The 7,500-nt window shown below is 42.6% G+C and overlaps 1 protein-coding gene across 1 annotated transcript in view; it reads left to right on the top strand.

Moving 5' to 3' along the window:
• tspan7b (tetraspanin 7b) overlaps nt 1-7,500 on the top strand; it is a 24,020-nt gene that overhangs the window by 11,770 nt on the left and 4,750 nt on the right. The window lies entirely within an intron of this gene.

The following is a 7,500-nucleotide window of genomic DNA, read 5'->3' as shown; positions in this document are numbered from 1 at the left end:
GTGCAGTCTTGTAAAAAAAAGCCTGTAGGCTTTAAGGATCAGCCAACCGAGTGCACAAAAATTGTTGCTATCTGCAAAAATACATACCGATAGTTTTTCCGGGTTGCGTTATACGGTACAACAGTGGCCTCTAGAGGTTTATTACTTACACGACGTGATGTTGTTTTTACACGAGACTCTGTGCTGTTCAAATTATATTTATTATTTATCATTTATTTATTGTATAATTATATTTATTTATTGAGATATTTATATTTATTCAGTTTAGCACATTTTCATGATTCGGTAGTGTTCTCTTTTTATTTCTGTAATATTTTACATGGAGTGTTAAGTTTTTTTAATTTAATCTAATATCCAATAATCGGTTATCAGCAAGTACGATTGAACCTCACTATTGGTATGGGTAAAATCTACTACTGTTCGACCTCTAAAACAAAACAAAACATGAAACAGCAGAAGCAGTGCAGTTGCAAGCTGACTTGCCCTCTGGGAGCCCCCTGTAGGTGGTTTAAAGTGTTGCAGTCAATTCTCACGTGGAAGAACACACAATTACAATTCCAACCTTTAGTGCTTTACCCCGCAACATTTCTAAGATCCTCGTGGTCTTCTCCAGTTTAAGGATCGATGATAGACGTTCTGCCTCGTTTCGTTTCATCTGGCGTTTGGGAAGCCGCACCACCTGAGCGCCTCAAGCGTTTTACCAGCGCGCGGACGAGGCCGACGTGTTACCCGAGCTGTTATGAATCCTCCAAAAATGGGCTGATTTTGTAGATGAAACATGAGTCAGAATGTAACAGAATGAGTTCAGGGGTCAGAAACACACAGCAGCTGCTTATGGTATTTACACCTTCATGGTGGTCGTATACAAGAGTGAATTCTCCTGTAGACCACGAGTGTGTCCATGTGTTAATATTTGGAGCCCCTGTAGATCTCTGCTCATCTCTCATCTCTGCTGCATCTTTTATTTGCCCGAGAACAGAAAATGCAAAAGCAGCAAGAAGATCGGGCGCAAGAGAGAAAGTGATTAATGTTCTTCTTTCTTTGTACTTTACCCCTGAAGATCTGATAAAAATACGGTACCACTATTGGGAATCCGATAGGCTTCCGGGGAAAGATGTAGGCTGCAGGCCGTGGATTAGAGCAGGGAGCGTAGCCAGAGGTACGTACTTCATAGCATATAATACAGCAGAAATACTCCAGATGATACGAGTCTTCTAGAGATGCAGCCATTTATTTTCTTTCCTAATGGTAAATCCATCCATAGTTTCTCTTTTTCACATGGTGCTCCAGAACTGTACTGAATGGATATCCGGTGTTAAGGATGTTGGTGTTCACGATGTCCACAGTGGAACAATCGTTAGGGGTTCTTAAGGGTGTAACTGAACACGTATTCATTCATCTTCCTGTTCAGGGCTTTCTGTTTGGTGCACACGTGTGAATGCAGTCCTTTTTACGTGCGGAACATACGTACATTTTGAGTTCCCTCAGGTTCTCCGCCTCGTATTTTTCCCTCAATTTTTACAAAACTTGAAATCAATTACATCTTGTCTCCCCGTGTCCCACAAAACCGTCCTCGTGTCGTTGCGAGATCAAACCCAAACCCGCAGTACTGCCATCAGTGGGAGTTTGATTTATCGTCCCACCCTCTTTATGCCACGTGAGCATATCTTATTTGCCGCGACGGCCCTCGAACAAGCCTCAGGCGTGCTCTTTTCCCCTGTCGTCTCCAGATAAAACAGCCATTTACCACCATGTGGTGTCGTGGTTTTGATTTGCCTGAATATGAACCTTGTTTGTAGCGAGAGACACGGAGGTGTGAAGAGAGAGAGAGAGAGAGAGAGAGAGAGAGAGAGAGATCAGATCATGTGTGTGCGTGTGATCTGATGGGGTGGTTTATATTTTCCCCCTCACGTGGTGTGTGTGTGTGTGAGGGATTTGAGGTTTGTACGCTGACTATAAACTATAAACCACTACAACAAGGAGACCGTCATGGAGAGAGGAAGATGGATGGATGGATGGCTGGCTGGCTGGCTGGCTGGCTGGATGGATGGATGGATGGATGGATGGATGGATGGATGGATGGATGGATGGATGGATAGATAGATAGATAGATAGATAGATAGATAGATAGATAGATAGATAGATAGATAGATAGATAGATAGATAGATATGAATTTGGACAGATGGGGCAGTCATGATTCAGGAATGAGGGATGAGTGTTGTTTTTACAGGATGTTGTTTACCTGATTACCAGGACAGACGGATAGACAGAGGGATAGACAGACGAACAGAAAGGGAGAGAGATTGTGAGACTGGAAAGAGATACAGGCATATGCATTTGTTTGTTCCTGGATGGAGGTACGTGGGTTTAAACGGGGTGGGGGTTGTGTGTGTGTGTGTGTGTGTGTGTGTGTGTGTGTGTGTGTGTGTGTGTGTCGGGGGACCTGGAATTATTGGAAATAAACTGGCAATGTACGTAATTGCAGGCTATAGTTTGTTGTACTTATTCAATGCTTTTGATCAAACTAAATGTTTATATTTCTGTTTGTATATGATACAGTTTATACACATTTCCCCACATTTCTAATTCTTTTCCAATCATTTCCATAAATGTACTTGTAATTGGAATATTTCCAAAATTCCCCAGATGAAGTTCCCATGAATAATTTCTGGAAATCTACTTGGAATGCATCGAGGGTCTCCGGTCCCGTTTGAATACCGTCGAGGTGCCCCTTGTTCCACATGGAAAGCGTCCAAAGGTCTACTGACCAATTTGTAACGCATCATAGCCCCATTTGTCCTGGACCGAGGTTGTCTCTTTCCATTTTGGAAAAGCATCTGAGGGTCTTCGGTGTCAGCGCATCCAGAGTCGCATTCGGATAGCGAAGAGGCTCGTCCCCAGTCCGCGGTGCTCTTCGGAAGGGATCTGTGTTGCGAGATACTGCTTTGAGAGCATCCAGACAGCATCAAAGGTCCTCAGACATGAGAGCAACAGGGGTGTCTGTGTGATCAGAATCATCAGCCTTGTTTGTGAAACGCGGTGGTGGTAGTGTTACAGTTATACAGTTAACTGATGATGAACAGAATCAGCTTTTTCCCCGGTTAAATGTAACCGAGGAAACGTTATGGAGCTCTTTTGCTTCCGTTGTTTGGAACATGTGGAACAGGTGGTCACTTTGACGAAGACAAAAAGCAGACACATGCGAAGGTTCCTCTTTAGGCAGAACACATGGCGGCATCGCAGCTGTGAGCACTGAGCAGGAACGTTCCCACGCCGGCTTCCTAACTTAAAAAACCATCAGCATTGTGTGTGACAGTCTCGTCTATCAGCTGTGAAACTCAGGGTGATCGCTTGAAATTCTTCTACAGCTCATTAAATCCCTGGTGTTTAACGTCCCCGTAGCTTTGCATAATGTCATGTGAAGAAGGAAAGCTTTAGATGTGTGGTATCATCAGGGAAATGCTGGAAATGTGACGGTTTAACCAGAATACGCATTCAAGAAGCATCTCCAATGTCCAGTGTTGCACTGTTCCTCGTCCTGCTTCACCTGCTCTTATTAGATCTATCACTTTTCTGAGATCTATCACTTTTATTTTATAATTTTTTTTATTTTTACTTTATTTATTTTTTTAGATCTATCACTTTTGTGATCTATTACATTATTTTTTTTTAGATCTATAATTTTTCTGATCTATTACATTTCTGAGATGTTTCACTTTTTTATTGATTTTTTTAGATCTATCACATTTCTGAGATGTATCACAGAGAGTTAATGAAGGTCAGATGAAAAAAAGAAAAATGGAAGTAAACTGTGCTCTTCAGTAGGCAGGAATCGAGACGAGTCGGTGTTGCGTTACAGCTGTATTTACCCCTCAGTAGGGCAGATGTTTCCCTCCAGCTGGAGCACTTGAGGATGAAAAGCTAAACTGGAACACTAGTGGTTATGGATTTAAATGGTTTGAATGGACAGAACCGCAGTAGAAGGGGTTCAGTAGTCGTGTGGGGATCGAACCTACAACCCTGCAGTCATTAGAATAGAATCGTGACCAGAAACACAAAATTCACTGTTCACTATTCACCAGTTCAGTGCAGGGAGGCAGGAGAAGTGCAAAACATCTGTTTCTGTTAATGTTCATTATTTGTGAATGTTAATAGTCTGCTTTAAAAAACAACTATTTTTTAAATAAAATTCCTGCTTGAGTTACAGATATCAAAATAATAGAATAAATCAAATAAATGCACTTTTATTATATCGATTAAATTGAGTAGTCAAAATATGGTATAAATGATATTGGGTAAGTAAATAAAATTGCTTGAATAAAACCAAATAAATGGAACATTTGAATGAAATAGTGTCCATTTGGGTAATACAGATGTGTGTAAAAGTGGGTGTGGGTGTGTGTGTGTGTGTGTGTGTGTGTGTGTGTGTGTGTGTGTGTGTGTGTGTGTTTTAGATTTTTATACGTAATTTTCTACTTATTTAAACATTAACGTCTGTATTGAAGAAACACACATTTGTCTATTTATTCATTCGATTGTTTGTAAATCTCTTCCCTCCAAACGACCCGAAACTCTTCGGTACAAACACGTGTATCGTTGCCCCCTGTTGTTGTTGTGATCTTTACCCAGTGTAAACACCTCGAGTCAACATATAGATCAGAGGAAAACTTTCAACAGTGTCATCGATTCAAATTCTTGTGATTTTATACATCAAAGGGGACAGAATTCCAGCCAGAATCAAGGGTCCTCGAGTCGTCAGCTTCCTGTAGTCTTCTAGGACCTTTGATTTGCATATTTGATCTGGTTCTGATACATGGACTATATTAAGGCTGTGTTGAGTCAACACGAGTGTGAGATCTTCCTGCTGGAACACGGCCATGCATCCGGTATTTAGGATCTTGGAGAAGGTCACACTACTGTAGGTACTGCGACGACTTGCCGTGATTGTAATTGCACCATGTACATGATGTTTTGTCAAAAACCCGCCACGGTTTCTCCTTTTTTATACGGAGTTCTCGCCAACCCCCGAGTTACCATGACTACCGCGCATGCGTCTATAATCTCCCGTCATCTCTGCCGACGGGTTCCGCCATTGATTTCTTTCCCCTTAACTACGGCTCCGAATTGCAGAACACGGGGGCGTCGCCGACACGTCAACGACGAATGCGGCGCTTCCTCGCTGCACACGGGGGGTCATGAGGATGCTGGAGAAACAGGAGAGAAAGAGAATGAGGGGTTTTGTGTGAGAGAGAGACGGCTGATGTTATATCAGTGGCCAGTCGGAGTCTATCAGCACATCGACTGCGTATCTCTCAGCTCTTATCTGCGCTGATGATGCTGGAGTTTCACACACTGTTCTACACATTGCTTCAGGAGCATTTCAAGATATTGCGATGTTAATCCATAGTGTCATATCGGAATTCCTAAACTGTTCATGTTTCTCAGAGGGAAATCAGATGTTCGGCAGATTGAAAATGATCTAAAGCCAGTATCTAGAGTTACACCAGGAGCAGCCATGAAGCTCTCGGGACCTTTCAGTAGGCAGACCTGAGCAGACCCAGTGATCTTTTGGTGTTCTCGTGCTGAAGGATTGTGTGTCATACAGATGAAAGTCAATATGATGTTTAGAGATGATATATTCTACAGCAGGGGCCCTGAACTCCGAGCCACTGATAGTTTTTCCGGTCGGCTGTTAGGCTGTGCTGTATTATCTTCATCATAATTTATTCATTCTATCATTATATTTATTCATATATTTAATTTAGCACATTTGCATGTTTTTATTCAGTATCCATGTGAAAACGATCGTTTGATTGATCAGGTATCGGCGATTACGACCTTGACCTCGACCTCTGGTTATTAACGGAGCCTGATTGTTCGTAAGGTTCTTTTGCATCAGTGAGTAATATTGCTCTTATTATCCTGCACTGATTTGAAGAATCGCTGGTGGATATCGTGAGATGACACACTTTAGTTTTGATGATCCTCCACAACTGACTGTACACTTAATAAAGAATAACTTGGAATCTTGACACGGTGGTAAAAATCGATTTTTCCGTCGCTGCCACTTTCGCTTTTTCCACCAATTACATGAAGGAACCATGAAACACTCTCACATCGTTCACATCCTCCTGCTCTCTGTTTTTCAATCTTCTGTCTCACCATCAGTCGTCTGCTCTTTTCCACGATCCGAGTGTTCGGAGTCATCCGGTGCTCCGGAGCGAGCTTTATTTAGACCCTCCCTATCCGGAATGTCATCCTTCCCACCGTCTCAGGAACATCCAGGAAATCAGGAGTAAAGTCTTTCTCTTTCTCTGAACCTCTGTACGCACACACACACACACACACACACACACACACACACACACCTGTCTTCAAACCTTCATTATCACCTTCACACTAAAGGCGATACACTCTGGGAGTGTGTATTAGACAGCACACTACAGAGAGAGAGAGAGAGAGAGAGAGAGAGAGAGAGAGAGAGAGAGAGAGAGAGAAGGAGAGAGAGAGAGAGAGAGAAAGAAAGATGGGTTAAATGCAAATTTTTTTACTACTGAATCACAAATCATGTTTTCACGGTAAATGGAGGAAGAAGGTAAAATGGAAACGAGGGAATCGTGTGTGTGTGTGTGTGTGTGTGTGTGTGTGTGTGTGTGTGTGTGTGATGCTGAATCATTACCCTGAGTGGGGGTGTTTATTCACTGATATTTATGGTCAGGACTGGTGCAGTCTCTGTCACACACACACACACACACACACACAGTGCAAAGCTTGTAAACCTCTGATTATGTTTTCCGAGTAGCAGAACTGTAGAGGGGGCGGGGCATGGCTCTTCAAATACCCACAGCAAACAAACTGCCTGCTCATCCCTACCCTGATTGGCCAGGATAGGCCACACCTCCATGTTTAATTAACAGCTGGGATAATTATGCTTTTCTGGAACTGATTTTGTTTTCTCTTTCTCTCTCTCCTCTCTCTCTCTCTCTCTCTCTCTCTCTCTCTCTCTCTCTCTCACACAATCACTATTCCACTGTCTTTTTGTTTTCTCTCCTCTCTTCCTCCCTCTCTTGCGATCTCTTAACTTTCTCCTATTTACTCTTTTCTGTTGCATGCTTTTATCCTCTCTCTTTTCTCCCCTTTTTTTGCCTGCTTGTTCCTCCTTTCCTCCATCTGTCAATCACTATCCTTCTTTCTCTATCTCTTGATGTTTTTCTTTCTCTCTCCTCTTTCTTTTGCCTCTCTCTCTCTCTCTCTCTCTCTCTCTTCTCTCTCTCTCTCTCTCGCTTTTTGTTCTCTTTTTCCTCTGTTTGTCTCACTGGGCTGGTGCAGGTTTTCCACTTGCCGTGTGTATGACACAGAGAGAGAAAGAGAAATGGCGGGGAGAGAGAGAGAGAGAGAGAGAGAGAGAGAGAGAGAAAGTGATCTTTGCTTCCCTCTGCTGTTCATTCACCAGAAGCACAACCAACAAAAGTCAACACTAACAAAAGTACACTTTCCAG

This window comes from Silurus meridionalis, chromosome 26 (assembly GCF_014805685.1).
Source record: "Silurus meridionalis isolate SWU-2019-XX chromosome 26, ASM1480568v1, whole genome shotgun sequence".
NCBI classification, from domain to species: domain Eukaryota; kingdom Metazoa; phylum Chordata; class Actinopteri; order Siluriformes; family Siluridae; genus Silurus; species Silurus meridionalis.
The sequence above is the reverse complement of the archived record's forward strand: the minus strand, read 5'-3'. Positions and strand labels throughout refer to the sequence as shown.